The sequence below is a fragment of the Falco punctatus genome (genome assembly GCF_963210335.1).
Source record: "Falco punctatus genome assembly, chromosome: 3".
In the NCBI taxonomy this organism is placed as follows: domain Eukaryota; kingdom Metazoa; phylum Chordata; class Aves; order Falconiformes; family Falconidae; genus Falco; species Falco punctatus.
Genome location: NC_137582.1, coordinates 78,489,820 through 78,506,931, shown reverse-complemented (window position 1 = coordinate 78,506,931; position 17,112 = coordinate 78,489,820). Strand labels below are relative to the sequence as shown.

The following is a 17,112-nucleotide window of genomic DNA, read 5'->3' as shown; positions in this document are numbered from 1 at the left end:
AAGGTCTGTCTGGAAAAGAACAATTAAGGAAAAAGAAGGTAAAAGGACTATAAAATTACAAACAGTATAAAGATGATGAAGAGAAGTTAAGCATTAATCACTGTCCACACAATGCAGGAAGAAGGGGGCATCACGTGAAGTGATGATGCGTCAGGTTGCAAACAAAGAAAAGGGGTTTTTTTTCAGCTATTTTTAATTGTTTCATGAAAACTCATTGCCAAAAGATATTATGGATTCCAATCATTTAGATGATTTTAAATGGTAGTAATACAAATTCAGGAAAGAAGAAACCAATGATGTCTCCTATAAACAAGTATGTTCTTAAAGTGCATATTACTGGCAGCAGGGCATCAGAGGAATTATAGCTGGTTTTCCTCTCTTTTACTCTCCACTCAGGCAGGCTTTTTTGGCTAGTCTGTTCCATCTTGAATGGTGTTTCCTATGCTTTTAAAAGCTATGCAAATAAATACACAGTTCTTTACAGTATATATCAGTCTCTTCTCTTGCACATTTTAAGTTTTTGTAAAGACTTCCTTGTAGGAAGGTTATGGTTTTGCTGGCAATATTGTTAAGGAAATATGTAAATTAAACAGGTTTTGGATTAGTTCCATTGGGACCAATGAAGAATGAGCTTCAGATATTGCATTAGAAAAAAGCTATTTTAGGATTCAAGGAGGGTATGCATAGTATGACTACACTGGAATTTGGATAGGACTTAGATTGTTCATAACCATAAATAGTGCTATAAAAATCATTGCCATCAACACATTGCAAGTTTCAGAGACTTGCTGTAAGATATAAACTCTAAACTTATTCATTAAAAAGTTTTATGATATATATACAAGTAATATAAATAAAAATCACTACCATGTCATGAGCTAGTGTAAGAGCCTTTGGACCATTATATCTGTACTGAGGTGTCTGTCTAGTCTTAATCTAGTATTATAGGCTATAGACATCTACCTGGACAAAAACAAGTGCTGTATGGGTTTGCAAGTATTTGTTCCAAGTCTAAATTCCTGTACTTGAGTGTTTCAAAAAACTTCTGCAAAGAGGTGAGCCACCATTTTTATCAAAATCCTATTTCAAAGGCAGCAGTAGACTCTGGAATCCAGCTGTCGTAAAACAAACCACACTGAGGTCATAAAATCAAACAGAATTTTGATGTTGCATATGAATAAAGAAGGCATGAATATGAAAGGAAAGACAGAAGAGAAATTCAAATTGAGGAGAGAATGCCTCAGTAAAGTCAATAGGATATTGTCTGGAAAGAAATGATCTATTTTTAGTGGGGAAGCTAATCTCATTGCCTGCCAAATTTACATTATTTCTATCATACAAAAATGCTGAATATTAGCAAAATAAAGTTTCTAACACTTCCATTTCGTACTTTGGTATCATTCCTATACTTAGAGCAACAAGAGTTAGAACAGTCCTCTGGGTGGGGGTCAGAGTTTGCTATATTTTGAATGCTGCGGTTGGATTGTTCATGAGGTAGAAGGGTCTTCGGTCTTAGATAGACTTCGGCAACAATTGCAATTAGGTCTGTTTTGCTATTCTGTCAAAGATTTAAAGTGCCAGTCAATATGAGATGACAAATGGTCACTTAAAAATGATCATAATTCATTAAATGTTGATCAGGATGCTGAACTCCAGTAATGAGTTGTGGCTGATGCCAAGTATTTTTGGCTACACTTTCACATGCCATTATTTTGAATGCCCTCAGGACATTAATCAGAATGACAGCTGTTTCTCTGTTAATATATAGAATAATAGATGAGATACAGCAAAATAATTCTGTTGAAGGGTTCTGATGACATCACGCTCCCAAAAAAAACCCCAGAGCTCATTAGATTTATTATATTAAGAGTATCCAGATGGAGCTATTTTCATGTTTTACTGCAATTTATTCGCTTTCTTACGGAGCTGTGACTTTGAGACTTTCACAGAGGCATGTCAGGATCCTCTGACTTGTCTTAGCATGCAACTACTTGTGGAAGTGAGCAAGATCCAGGAAAGTACAGGATGGATTTTTGTAAAGACTCCAGCATTACTTGTTAGCATTGCCAGTAGCAGGGGATTATGTGACTGGATGAGAAATACAATAGCATTTTTTTCCACAGTATTGCCTTGTAATGTACAACTCAAATAACTTCCTGCCCTGTAATGCATTTGTCTACTGTGATTTTGTTGGAGTTTTTAACATATTTGCCACACAGTGTGCTGGCTATTTTCTCCTGATGTCAGTGAACAAGACAAAGAATTATGTGCTGAAGGCCTGTTTTTATTGCGGTTCCATTCTCACAACTCCCATGGTACTTAGAGGGACAGTCCTTAAGAAATAGATACAGCTGTTTTCTTCCTCGTCTCACACCTCTTGACTCCTGCACTTTTAAGTGCCATAAAAAAGTTGTCTTTACATTACTAATTTAATCTCTGAATTTTTTCAGGGTGCTTTTTCCCCTTCTTCACTCACACATTATAAAAATAAACTGAAAGAAAATGAAAGTTGTTGAGCTTTAGGGTCTTAAAGAACAAGCAGGTTTTCTGTTACCTCATAAAAATGAGGTCAAATTCCTCCACTGCTACTTTTAAAAAATAAAGAACTTGATTAATTTTGCAGAGCAGATTCAAAGTAATATTATGAGACCATGTGAAGTTCACAACATTGCGTGCATGCCTTCATCCTATTTCATGAAAGTGTGTGTGCCTAAATGGGGCTGAGAAAACCACAGAAACTGCATATTTGTGACCCCAACTGTTAGCATAATTTAAAAATGTCCCCAGAACCAGTTGTGCATAAAGTCTGTAAGGTCCATGACCCTCCCCCGAGATATTGAGATACTTTACTGCCAAAAGTTCCATCAAGTTCTCCTAACAAAACCAATGCACCTTGACTAACCTTTACCACATACATTACCTGCGTTTTTTTTCCCCACGGAGGTCAGGCAAAAATGCCCTTGTGGATCTGGACCTAGTCTTGTTTTCAGAAAGAGACTTTGGGACGTGAGAGCTTGCAGGTCTAGTGTGCAGGCTAGGTTTTCAAATGCATCGAGCTAGCTGTTCATGTAGCTATACAGAAGTTCTCTGTGTAATTCCTAAATGTTATGGAGGGTGTACGCCTCTCTCTCTCATTACTATATTTTTGGAAATCCTTCTTTCTCTTTAACCAGCTAGAGATTTTATTTAATCTAAGTCTTGATCAGCACTTGGAAAAGTTATGAAAAATCATGAGAGTCACTGTCTGAAATGTCTCTGTCAAAGTTTGTTGAAACATGCACCACATGCAGAGGCAGCCAGACCTGCAGCCATAACTTGCCTTAGTAATCATTACTTATTTTAAATATGATGGATCAAGAAAAGAATGCCACAATTGGACAAAGGGATTAAACTTAGATTTACAATGAAATACAATTACATTTAAGAATCATGGGACTGGAAAAAAACCTAAAATTCTCAATCTGTGTACAGAAAATGGGTTAGAAATACATGTGAGAAGTTATGTCATACACCATGTATCTAGACGAGCTTAAATAATGTGATGAAAAATTCCTTTTAAAGCCAAATATATTTGTCTTCAATGGAATAATAATCCTTTTCTAATGAATTAATTAATGCTTTGCATTGAAATAAAATGTTCATACATATTCAACGAGAGAAAACTGTGACAAAATTAAGATGTCATTATGAATTTGAAAGTACATTTACCTTCATTTCCATTAATGGACATAAAAATAGGTTTTAATTTATTACTGCACAAATAAAGAAAATTAAGCTATCAATATATTCAATTAAAGTATGGTTCTTTGGTTGTTTAATGAATAAAAACTAAACTAGTACTCCTTTGGAAGACATAAATGAATAAGCTAGTATTTTTCCCTGCCATCTTGCTAAGTTTTTTCCTCACAACACTAGTATCACACAGATAAAGTAGAAAGTGACCATTTCACAACAAAACTAAAGCCAAATGAAACTGTTATCCCAATCAGATAAAAAAAAGCTGTACTCTACAAGTTAAATAGTGCCAGCCCATCTGATTAAGTCAAGGTGCAACCTGTCTCTTGAAGTTTTGTCACCAGCTTTGGTACAACCACAATTTCATGTACTCTCTATAAACAGAAATATTTGTCCTCTTTTTTGAGACATCAAAAAGAAAAATCCCTGTAGGTTTGAAAAATCAGTCTCTTTAAGCTGCCAATCTAACCCAGTTAAATTTAGCAACTGACCAGAAGGACCTGTCATCCCATTTCAACCCACCTTATTTTAACTAATCTTGTTCGGTTTCTGTGATAAGTTTTAAAAAATCAAATTTAATGTAAAAAAGTTATATGATATAATTGAGATATATGATAACACTAAAATCTAAGACATGGCTGTTCTGTTATTGAAATGCAACACAACATATCAGGTCATATACTGTCCTGTTTTGAAGGATAAGTGTAAGTAGGACAAAACATTGGCTGAACTATCAGAAGCTGGTTTTTGGTGCCACCATACAGAGACATCTCAATACAGGGAATAATAATAATAATAAAATAATAATAAAAAGAAGAGGATGGTGCTACCCTTCAGCAGGATGAGGTGGGACCATCCATGAAATTTTCCTGGCACCCATGTCTTCACTCTACATGAGAACAGCTCTCTTGCATGTCCGCTAGTGGAGAAGAAGGTTGCTCTGGCCCCTCTGCCTCTGGGATGACAAGTATTAAGCAGCTGCCATGAGGTCAGCAGTGCTACATCCTACAAGCAAAAGAGGATTTTAACTGCTTGGGTTGCTAGTAATAACTGATCTCTCTTATACTTCTCTGCTAGAGCTCCTTCACACAATTTTATCAGATAGGCTATTTCATCTGCTGTCACTTGCCCTTCTTATAGTGAAAGGACTCCCACTCAGACACTAACTTGGGCTGGGGTTTCCTCTGTGGAGTGAATGCACTCACTGCCAGGGTCATCACTCCCTTCTTCCCACGCTCATGCTCCTCTCCCTCCTACGTACCGAGCCAGCCTATGCACAATTACATAGTCAGAGGCTTCTCTGCTATTCACAGTCATAAAGGAGGGAAGGAATGATTTCATACCTGCTGTTGAGTTTGGTACTTATAGACATTTGATTGCTTTACTGCAAAAATTTAATCCTCTCGTTCCCGTTCTTTGTAACAGGCCCAAGAGGAGACACATTTTTCTAATTACAGGGGGCAGTCACTGGAGGTGAAATCCTGGCCTTGCTGAAATCAATGGCAAGCTTCCACCAACTGACTTGTTCATCCTCTTAATCCTCCTTTAATCCTCTGTAGGGCTAGATCAAATGCAATCCATTGAATTGTACCCAGGAAAGAAGGGAAAGCCAATACAAATGTTGGTGTTCTGTAACGAATTTCCTCTCATCCCACCTGGCAGATAAACAGGCACTGTCTGAATGTTTTGCAGATGCGGCTTTTGACTTCTCTTTAAGTGTTGCCCTATTCAAAGTGCACTGCAATATTCTAAATACCAAGTCAAAAAGGATTGGTTCATTGTCAGACTATCCTGAAAGGAGAAAACCATGCATTTTTATCAGACATTTTATGACAAAACTAAATTCCAAAAAAGCACAGAGCAACTTCCTTTGAGTTCCATTTCTGTATGAGGCCCATTGAAGATTATATTCTCTGGCTTTGAGGACAAAGGAATCATTAAAAGAATTGGACAAAAATACCCTTCTTTACATACTTCCCTGATGTCATCAGCTTCCCTTCTCTCTTGTTTGTGAATTAATCACCTTCTAGTTAATCACAGTCTGAACTTCAGGTGGTCACTGATAAAAGCATTTAAGGTGAATTGACTCAGCCTGAGGAAATATGAATTCAAAACTTAGTATCACCTGGCCATCTGTGATGCTACAACCCAAGCCACATGTCTGAGCCTCCTACAACTGCTCATAAAAATTATAAGCAAGAGTTGAACAAGGTTTATAGGAAACTTACTACCATCTGAAATATAACACGAACCTACTATGAATTGTACGAGATGCTACTAGGCTGCACACAGTTTGATGCAACACTGTCTCTGTAGTTTGGCTAAAAATACACCACAGCAGGCTAATAACGCTCTTAAAAAATTAAATGCACCTTTCTCATCTACACTGCAATATCTGATACCCTTATGTAGTAGCTGCAGCTGACAGTTTTACATTTAATCACAAGACAAAAGCTGTCTTTGTGGCATTACCACAGCATAAGTGACACCATGGTTTAATGCTATGGACTGATCCTCAAAATATCATAAGTCTCTTGATTTTAGGGCTTTCTCTTTTGTATTTTTTTTATATTTTGAGATAGCTCATATTTAAATAATAAGTATCAGTTGCCCCCTCCCCCAGTCTCAAAACCACAGGCTACACTGCCTAGACATTAATGTTTTTCTAAAAAAGGAAAGAGTACAGTTAGCAAGGGCATTCTTTTCAATAGCTTTTGTTCTCTCTCCAGAGCAGAAAGTCATTAAAAAATCTGCTTGTTCCTTTACTTCATAATTATTCTGGCTGTATTATAAATATTTAAGAAGTTAGTTACCATTTCCTTGTGCCAAAATTTGGGGTTGAAGCAATATTTAGAAAATCACCTCTCATTATATTGGGACTGTGGTTGGCTGTATAGTTTCTGACAACTGGAGATCAGAAGCAGATTTCACCAAGAGGTAAGGTAAAAAGTCGGGTGGCATCCCCCTGAACCTCACTGTTCAAACTTTAATAAAGCCTCAGAAAAATAAATGAGAAAGCAAACGTTGGCTGAATATCAGGGAGATTTGAATGACAAGGTGCTGCAACTTGAATGCCATCATGCTGGAAAAATGTCAGATCCCACCCTGCTATCATTCTGTCAGACAGCCATCTGTCCTTTCCAGTTCAAGCCTTTCAAGTTAAAGCAGATCTGAACTGAAATCGCACAAAGGTTACGGCTAACCAAAGCAGAGTCCCTTTATTCCAGGCAGACATACTAAATGGTCGGTGTTCTATTGTATGGTTTTGTTGACACTGGCAATAAAGACACGTGCATTGATTTCAGAAGAGTTTGATCCACTCAACTTCTGTTAGCACTCCTTCTGAATCACATTGGAACACTTCACTCCCCATTTTTATATCTAGCTATTTGAAATTTTGAAATGATCCCTGTAGAAACTTCAGAACATCCAGGAGTACATGTAAATCAGTTTTATTTTTTGTCAAAGATTAATTTCTGGATATAAGACATCACCATTTTTTCACTAGCAAGGAAACAACGAATAAACCTGTTAATATTAAGTGAATATCTAGATTTTTGTTTCTTCTGCTCAATTTCAAAATCTACTCAGAGCAAAGCAGGAATTACAGGTTGGGTGGGGTTTTTGTCTTTTCCTTAAAAATCTTTAAGCTGCATTCTGCATTTCAAAAAAACATTCACAAATAAAAGCTCTGAGAGAAGCTTTATCACTTTAAACGAGTGGCTCCCAGCCACTTCTGGCTTTTACTTCAGATCATTGTGATTAGCTTTCAGGCTGTGTGGAAAAGTGATTGTTTTACTGTTTTTATACTGACTTCAGACCGCTTCTGTCTGAGCAGTCTGCAAGCAAGGTAGAGGAGAGCCAAGACCTTGCCTTACAAAATTCTCTACAGAGATACATCTCATTCCTTTCACGTACAAATGTGGTTTGACTCCAGACAGCAACTCAGCCCCACACGGGCACTTGCTCATTCTCCCCATGGTGGGATGAGGGAGAGAATGAGAAAGGTAAAAGCAAGAAAATCACAACTTGTAGGTTGAGATAAAGATGGTTTAATAGGTAAAGCAAAAGCCACGCATGCAAGTAAAGCAAAGCAAGGAATTAATTCACTGCTTTCCCGTGGGCAGACAGGCGTTCAGCCATCCCCAGGACAGCAGGGCTCCAGCACACATAATGGTTACTCAGGAAGACAAATGCCATCACTCTGATGTCCCCCCTTGCTGCTTCTTCCTGCAGCTTTATATGCTGAGCATGGTGTCACATGGTACAGAATAACCCTTTGGTCAGGCGGGGTCAGCTGTCCCGGCTGCGTCCCCTCCCAGCTTCTCATGCCCCCCAGCCTGCTCACTGGTGGGTAGGTGGGGAGCAGAAAAGACCTTGGCTCTGTGTGAGCTGCTCAGCAGCAACCAAAACATCCCTGCATTATCAACGTTGTTTCCAGCACAAATCCAAAACAGAGCACCATACTAGCTACTGCTGAGAAAATTAACTCTGCCCTAGCCAAAACCAGTGCAGCAAGCAACCAATAACAATCAGTGGACTTATGTTGCTATAAAACTGCCCTAAGGATAAGGAAATCTGACCCTGTGAGTTCTGATCTCAGTGTAACAGGAACAGACACCTTGATTCTTATTTGGACCTTCTCTGCTCTGAATTGTCTGCACAGCAATTAAACATGTGCTTTGCAAAACTTTTCAGACTTCTAAAATGAGACTGTATTGTCTATATCAACAAATAGCAATCACAACAATTTAAAGCTTTTGTGACCTGTATCAGAAAAACCCTAACACAGCCTATAAATCTGAAGTGCAATAGATCTTACACTTTGTGATTAGCAAAGCTCAGAGATCCTTATTTAAAATGGAGCTCATGATGTTTTTATGTTGCTCATACTATGTCTTTTATCAAGAGACATCAGTGGGGGGTTAGAAAATAATTTCTGGGGCCACAGAAGATGAGACAGTAAACAGGAGGTGAATAGGACATGCTCGCCCAGTTTGAAATAATGCAGGTTTATGATGAAAGTACTGCCTTTGGGTTGATGCACATAAAGATATTGCTTTGGGTTCAAGTGAAACTTTTGCACTTGACTGCAAAATATTAAAGTTACATCCAAATGGTGAGGCCTGGAAACTCTTTTCTATGGCCAAGTTCAGATGCTCACATTGCCTACATGCTGGAGGTAGAAAAAGGCATGTACTGCACCATCTCCTCTGTATCCTAGCATTTGTAGGAAGGAAGCCTGGATGCAGAAGGGAGCTGCACTATGCTCTCATGTGAAACAGGATCCCAAGTAAAGGTGACCAGGATCTTGGGGTATGCCCAAAAGTGCCCCTCCTGTGCTGGACTAAATATTGTTGGGCAGAAGGAGCTATTCGCTTTCTAGCTGCAAAAATGTACTAGCCATAAGTGTATTTTAACCACAATAATCTGCAGAAAACTTGGGTAGTCAAGGAATATAATATTCCCCTGTAGAAATACAGCACAGCTTACTAGGCAGCATTTTCCTGGGAAATGCTTTGGATTTTGTTACTGTTCCTGTCTAGCACCTGACAAGTACATGATAAGAGTGGTACTATTGGTGGTATAGTGCTCCTGGCTTATTGACTGCCTCTCTTGACAAGTGCACATTATTTTTTATGGTTCAAGGTAACGTGAAATAAGGTTTTAGAAGATTACTTCAAAAACTCTTTATAGAAGCTTTACCTTTTGTTGGGATGTGGCTACAAATCTGTTAAGCTTTCTTTTAATGCCTTTATATTAAGAAATCATCAGCGTCTACAAATTGCAGTTTACATTATTTTCTCCATGATGTTTAACTGTGATGGAAAATAAGTTGAAATGCTTAATAAAGAAAATTATTTTGCACTTGTATTTCAGCTGAAATAATAAACTAGAATATAATGATTGTATTTAATAAGGAAATTATTATATATTAAAATAACAGTATTATGATGCAGAAACTATCCAAACACCTTATAGGGTTGACAATAATAGAATATGGAGCAGCCTCCAACTTACTAGATTTTGTGAAGTTTCCCTTCTCTCTCTTCTTTTATTTCTATGGAAAAACTCTGTGGCCCACCTGAAACATACAAGGGGAAAGTTGCTGTCAAGCAGAAAGACCAGCCCCTCTACAAGGCCAGCCACATTTGGCATCCGTGACTTTCTCATAAAACTCTGGCACTGTGAGAACTCCAACCTAGTTCCACAGTCTCTTTTAGGAGGCCAGTGAATCATACCCTTACTTCAAACCTCTAAGAAGCCTGACATGAACATAGGCTTCTTCACCTTCATTCAGAGCTGCTACACAAACTCATTAATTTCCTTCAGGCACCTGAGATGTATGCATTTGAACATTCCTACATTCATCCTTATACTACTGAATTCATGCAACTTGTTTAGCCCACATAAATATTGTTACATATTTGTATAGTCCATGATATCACTCCAATTTATGTTTTGCAAAACAAAAGTCCTCGTTGTTTCAAACACGGCAGCTGGTTGAAAAATGGATTAACTTTTAGGATTGATTGCACCTAAACCTAAACTACCTCATCAAAGTCTGCGTACTTCGGTCCATACTTGGGTTCATAATTTACGTATCCTGTGTGATTCATTATTAAATTACCCACTTTTCATTCCTTTACTGAGATGCAGTCTCACAGAAGCCATGCAAGCTGACATTTGGCAATTCACATAAGTTACAGGCAGCAATAGTGATCAAATTAATTAAAAACTTTTTAACCTTTGAAACACCAGTGTATTTCCAATGGAGTTATTCTGTGTATTCAGTAGAACAAATGAGATGAGAGGTTTTCTATAAAGCATGAAAGAATTAATTTGGCTGTTGGCATGCTTGAGCCAGTTTCAAGCAGAAGAAATGTCAGCATCTAATCAGATACAGAGGCAGCGGGTATAGGATTCTCCAATTCTTGTCTCTGACAGCGTTACCCTTTCCACGAAAGGGCACAAGAACCAAGTCTTTTAATCAGAAGAGGTTGCCTTACTGTCTTGCACCACACAGAGATCCCAGGAGACAAACACCTTGGTAGATCTTTCCATTTTGCCAGGGGCAGAGCAGGTAAACTTGGGAATGACCTCCTCCTGTATCATGAAGGACAAGGCTCATCATTCCCTCATAGATACATTTACAAGGAACCTATAATTTATCCTTTGAAAGAGACTCGAGCAAGCATTTTATCCTTTTGGCGACTTGTTTATTTGCATAGCATGAAACCCCTAGGAACCCTGTAGGAAGGATTTTAAATCATTGTCTACTGTTCAATCAAAAATTTATACTAAAAAAAATAGACATTCATTATGGCTTAAACAGATTCATTTTGAACAGCAAATATGTTTTATGTTTCCCTCTGTCCTAAATATCTGTATTATATCTGAATTAAAGTCCAGTATTAAAATTTCAGAAACGTGTAGCATTCACATTACTTACATGAGATTGGCCTTCCCACCATTCTTCAGGGCAGAAAGATAGCAATTACCACCACATCTTTTTGTATCCTTTGGAGGTTACAGCCTTTTTTGTGCAGCATGTAAGCTGAAAATATTTAAATGTGAAATTATGGTATGATCAAATAAATCCTGATTTATTTGGGTTAAATTCACATAACATAGTCATGTCATAGCACTCTCCAAACTAGCCAGCTGCAACAAGGTCTTTTGTCATCACATACCAGCATTCTCTTCATGCCAATCCCTCTGCTGCCTTCTCCTAGTCTCTCCTCATCCAGGGCACACATTCTCTCTCTGTTCTCTCTGCTTCTTCCTCAGCTACTCTCTCTTCATTGGCTGCCGAGCCCCTTAAGAGAACCAGCCCCAGCTGCACCTTATCTACATCAGCCAACCTGACACCCCTGAAGCCAACTCACAGCTGTGTATTAACAATGTTAATTAATCCAGCTTCATTCCTCTACATAGTCAGTGTGATTTCTTCTTAGATTACAAAGGTTATTACTTAAAACATTACAGCTGAAACAGTCCTAACTAGCAGTGTTGTTTTTTGAGATCCGACAGTAGTTTAGTAACACTTATTTTTCAGTCATGAAAATATGTTTTTTATAAGCTCAAAAAAAAAAAAAAATTGTAGGCCAATTTAAAAATACATATAAATGCAAAACTGAATGTATTTGTTGTTTCAGATGCATTGAGTAATACAAATCTTTCTGAAATATTATTTCACTGATGAGTTACCATAGACATCAGACTGTTATGCAGCTTTAAAAAGTATAAGTAGATATGAAAACATATCCAAAGCACAGCTTGGACAATGTTAAAGCACACTGGAGGTCTTCCCCTCATCTACAATATATTAGAGAACAACCAATAATAGTTGAGCAAGGCCTAAAAAAAGCAATAAAAGGAAAAATAAATTCATAGTTTTGTGCACAAATAAATGATGAACTCCATCTGCTGGGGCCGAAATGGTGCTAGGCAGTACTGTTCTTCATTAGCACTTCATATGGGGTACAGTTGCTCCAATATTTCTCCAAAAGCAAATATAACTGCTGAAAAAAAATATTACTAACTATTTATCAACAAAAAAAAATACCCATCCTAGAGGTCTGAACTGCCATATTGCCTGAGATTAGTTTTTCCATTCTCAGTCTGAGGTGAGTTAAACTTGGCTTGAGGAAGGTTGGAGAGGCAGCCTCGATGGCCAGCAAGCACTGCACAACAGTAGCCAAAACACTGTTGTTATCAGCACCATCCTAGTTGCAAATACAAAGCACAGCACTAGGAGGGCTTCTGTGGGGAAAGATAACTCCATTCTAGTCAGACCCAATACACAGTCTCACAAAAAAAAAAAAAAAAAAAAAAACCAAAAAAAAAAAAAAAAAACCAAACAAACCCAACCAACCAAAAAAACCCCAAAAAACCACACAACCAAACCCTTGTGGTTAATGGTATTCAGGAATGTTTACTACTTGTGTCACAGAAACATGGGTTGGCTGGCAAAGACAACCACTATCTACTAAATAAAACTGACAGGAAAGAGGGAGATCCATTAGCCACATCAGAAAAGTAGCTGAAGAGCTACAAGTGCCTCTCTTAGGACATTACAGAGTAAAGGGAGATTGCCTTTCAGCTCAGCCACAGCCATTGTGTCCCCTTCAACCAACACCACCATGAAACACATGCAGGCAAGTTGTTACATGACCCAGAGGTCCAGGTAAAATGAAGGATGAAGACTTGAAGGTTTTCTTCAACAGAGAATACTTCAGACCTGTATTCTGGCAGACTGTCCTTCTCCCCCCGTCTCACCCTTTGTCTGCTCGTTTCTGAGATCAGCAGGTTCCATTGAGGAGCAAGCAGTCATTCCCATAGGTTGCTACCATACATTCAGTATCAACACTTTTTTCAGAAAGTGCAGGGATAGAAATGACCAGCCAGGAAGGGGAGGACGCCTGGTGAAGGACTGCTCAGCTCTTCTTTCAGGGCATCCTATACCAGGTCAAGGATCTTTAGCCATTTAAGTTCTGATTTGCATCCATATGCTTTGGTTTTGTTTTTAATTGGTCACCTTTCCACCTCTGCAGAGGGACTGTAATGTTCACTGGTCACATCTACCTTATCCATTCATCATATCAAATACTGTCCTGGTTTCGGCGGGGGTAGAGTTAATTTTGTCAATGGATATTCTGTATGATATGACACTGTGCTCAGCATATAAAGCTGCAGGAAGAAGAAGAAAGGGCAGGATGTTTAGAGTGTCTTCCCAAGTCACCATTACACATGATGGAGCCCGGCTTTCCTTAGGGATGGCTGAACACCTGCCTGCCCATGGGAAGCAGTGAATTAATTCCGTGCTTTGCTTTGCTTGCATGCGCAGCTTTTGCTTTACCTATTAAACTATCTTTATCTCAACCTACAAGTTGTGATTTTCTTGCTTTTACCTATCTCATTCTCTCCCCCATCCCACCATGGGGAGAATGAGCAAGTGCCCATGTGGGGCTGAGTTGCTGTCTGGAGTCAAACCACAACAGATGCTCAAACAAAGCTCTGTGACTTATTTTTTTCATGGCCTTCCTGCCTTTTCCTTCTTAAAGACTCATCAAACACTAACTCTATAGTAAAGGTCATGCAAAGTCAACCAATTTCATTCTGGACTAGGTTAAGGGATTACCTTCCATTTACTGTTGCTGTTCCTGATGATTTGTTATTTTTTAACAAATGGTTTGATATGTTAAATATGTACATAGTATCTCTCTCCCCTGACAGGCGCTGTCTTTGTGTCTAAGCACTTGGGAACAGTATCAATGTCTGCAAATTCAGTAGAACAGAAGCTTTCCATTTGAAAGGGACTTCACCGCATAATGAGCGGCCTTAAAGTTAATTATCTAACTTTCAAAGAAATTCTCAGCCTTCTAAGCTACCTCACTAACAGCCTTAATCTTTGTCTTCCTGCCCCTTCAGCTCATTATGCTTAGTTAATCTCATCACCTCTTTCTGGGCAAGATGACAGATACTTTTTTGTCATCTTATTTCATGTTCTCCCCTTGCTCACTCCTTCTTTGACACCTGGTTTTATTATTGTCTTTGTGTCAAAGAGCATAAATATTCTGACCCATCTCCTATCACATAAAGGTAAGAGATATGTGCTGTCTCATTAATGGAAGTAAACAAATAATTTTGACATGTACATGTACAGTGATGCCAGTGACATCATCCAAATCTAACGTTCACAGTGCTCTCTTGAAGACTGAGTAGTGAGAAATCAGTGAGCTTTCAAGCCCTTAATAGCCATACAAGCCAGTGTTCAGAAGCCTGGCGCAAAAATGAACCACAGATTGCATATAACATGTACTTTAGTGTACGTTACACTTGCTTCCATCACCTCAGTATTAAGTGTTTTATATATATGATTTAGCAAAGTCTAAATGAGACCTTAAAATCATAGTATAAAGAGGTCTAAGGATTCCATAGCTGACTATCACTTGTGTTTTGTCCTTTGATTTCACTGCTATTTAATGTTATCAAAAACAAATCTCAGAGAACATGAAATGCAGTCACGTCTCTGACAATGTCAAAGCACATACAAGAGCCAGAATATTGTGTTTGCCCTAACTATAATGTAAAAAAGAGGCAAAAAAGAAAAAAAAAAAAAAAAAAAACAAACCAGTGGCTTTTCCACTCTTTACTTTTGAAATGAACTGGTATTGTTACCAGCCTCTTTGTTAGACATCTCTTTCATAACAGGGTTTTCTTGTATTTTGTCTGAAATGGGATGAAGAAATGATTGCAGAGAAGACCTTTCCCATAGACAATGACAATGAAGTTTAAATCCATTTTTTAACAAGATATTATATGAAGGAGACTGTTCATTCAGAGTGGACAATAACAACTGAAATCATTCTCATAATTCACCTATAATTCTACTACAAGATGAATCTGTGGTAGTAACACAGGGCTAGGAATAGGACATCTGGTTTCCCTTTGTGCTGTGCCACAAAACCTCGTCTTACCCCTTTGTAAATAACAAGAATAATTTCACTAATAATCAAATTTTCAATCTAAAGATTGGGCATTTAGATTGGGTTAGCATGGCATGTACTTAAACTGACATTTTTATGAATTTCCTTATTTCTGTGTGAACCTGGCTCTCTCTTAGCCCATGGGAAGTGATAGGAAGACATCTCAAGATATCTATGCTATAGAGAACTTCACCATCATTTTCAATCTTAGATATTTATTATATGCTCACAAAACACAAACACAACACATATACATACATACAAAAAAACCCCCAAAACCCACAGGAAGATAGTTTATATGTTTCTGAAGTCAAGACATGGTTATGATGAAACATGTGACACAAACTTCATTTGAATCTGTGGTGTGTTGCTACTAGGTCCCATTTCACTAGAGAAACAAACATTAGATTGTCACAGGACCCATGTCCAGAATATAAAACAAAGTTTATAGGCCCTGTTCTCATTACAGTCTTTATCCATTTAATCCTGGTTTGCTCCTCAAATCTTACTTCCATCCTCCTTAACTTCACCAAAGACTTCTCTTCCTGCTACTGCCTCAAATTCTTCCATATTTACTAGCTTTTAAGATTTATTTTTTTCCCTAAGTTAACTTGTGTGCCATTTTGTATACCTTCTTTTCTTCAGTCTTTACTGTTAATGCCAGCCCTCAAGAATCACAGACCCTGGAGGCGCAAAGGAAGTCTGGAGAAAAACAAATCTTTCCCTTAGGAAAGATTGGGTTAGAGATAATTTCAGAAAACTTGACACCCACAAATCCATGGGCCCTGATAGGATGCACCCATGAGTATTGAGGGACCTGGCAGATGTTATTACCAAGCCACTTACCATCATCTTTGAAAGGTCATGGAGGACAGGAGAGGTGCCTGAGGACTGAAAGAAAGCCACTGTCACTCCAGTCTTCAGAAAGAGCAAGAAGGAGGACCCAGGGAACTACAGGCCAGTCAGCCTCACCTCCATCCCTGGCAAGGTGATGGAACAGCTCATTGTGGAGATCATCTCAAAGCATGTGGAGGAAAAGAAGGTTATCAGGAGCAGTCAACATGGATTCCCCAAGAGGAAATCACTCCTGACCAACCTGATGACCTTCTATGATGGAACGACTGGCTGGGTAGATGAGGGGAGAGCAGTGGGTGTTGTCTACCTTGACCTCAGCAAGGCTTTTGACACTGTCTCCCACAAAATCCTCACACGTAAACTCAGGAAGTGTGGACTAGGTGAGCAGGGTGAGGTGGATTGAGATGTGGATGAATGGCAAAGCCCGAAGGGTTGTGATCAGCCTCACAGAGCCTGGCTGGAGGTGTTCCCCAGGGATCAGCACTGTCCAGTCCTGTTCAACTTCTTCATCAATGACCTGGATGAAGGGACAAGCGTACCCTCGGCAAGTTTGCTGACGATACAGAACTGGGAGGAGTGGCTGACACACCAGCAGGCTGCACTGCCATTCAGCCAGACCTGGGCAGGCTGGAGAGCTGGGCAGAGAGGAACCTCATGAAGTTCAGCAAAGAAAAGTGCAGGGTCCTGCACCTGGGGAGGAACAACCCCACGCACCAGCACAGGGTGGGGGCTGACCGGCTGGAAGGCAGCTCTGTGGAGAAGGACCTGGGAGTCCTGGAGGACAGCAATTCACCCACAAGCCAGCAGGCCCTTGGGGCCAAGAAGGCCAATGGGATCTAGGGGGGCATTGGGAGAAGCGTGGCCAGCAGGTTGAGGGAGGTGATCCTGCCCCTATCCTCTGCCCTGGTAAGGCCACATCTGGAGTGCTGTGTCCAGTTCTGGGCTCCCCAGTTCAAGAGAGACAGGGAACCACTGGAGAGGGCCTAGTGGAGGGCAACAACAATGATGAGGGGAGTGGAGTATCTCCCTG

The 17,112-nt window shown here is 39.2% G+C and overlaps 1 long non-coding RNA gene across 1 annotated transcript in view; it reads left to right on the top strand.

Annotated features, from left to right (window-relative positions):
* The first annotated feature begins 13,380 nt into the window (after positions 1-13,380).
* The window catches only part of LOC308060844, a 209,633-nt gene continuing 205,901 nt past the window's right edge, over positions 13,381-17,112 (top strand). The window contains exon 1 of the long non-coding RNA XR_013926932.1: positions 13,381-13,456. This is a non-coding gene — a long non-coding RNA (uncharacterized lncRNA). The remainder of the gene's footprint in view (positions 13,457-17,112) is intronic.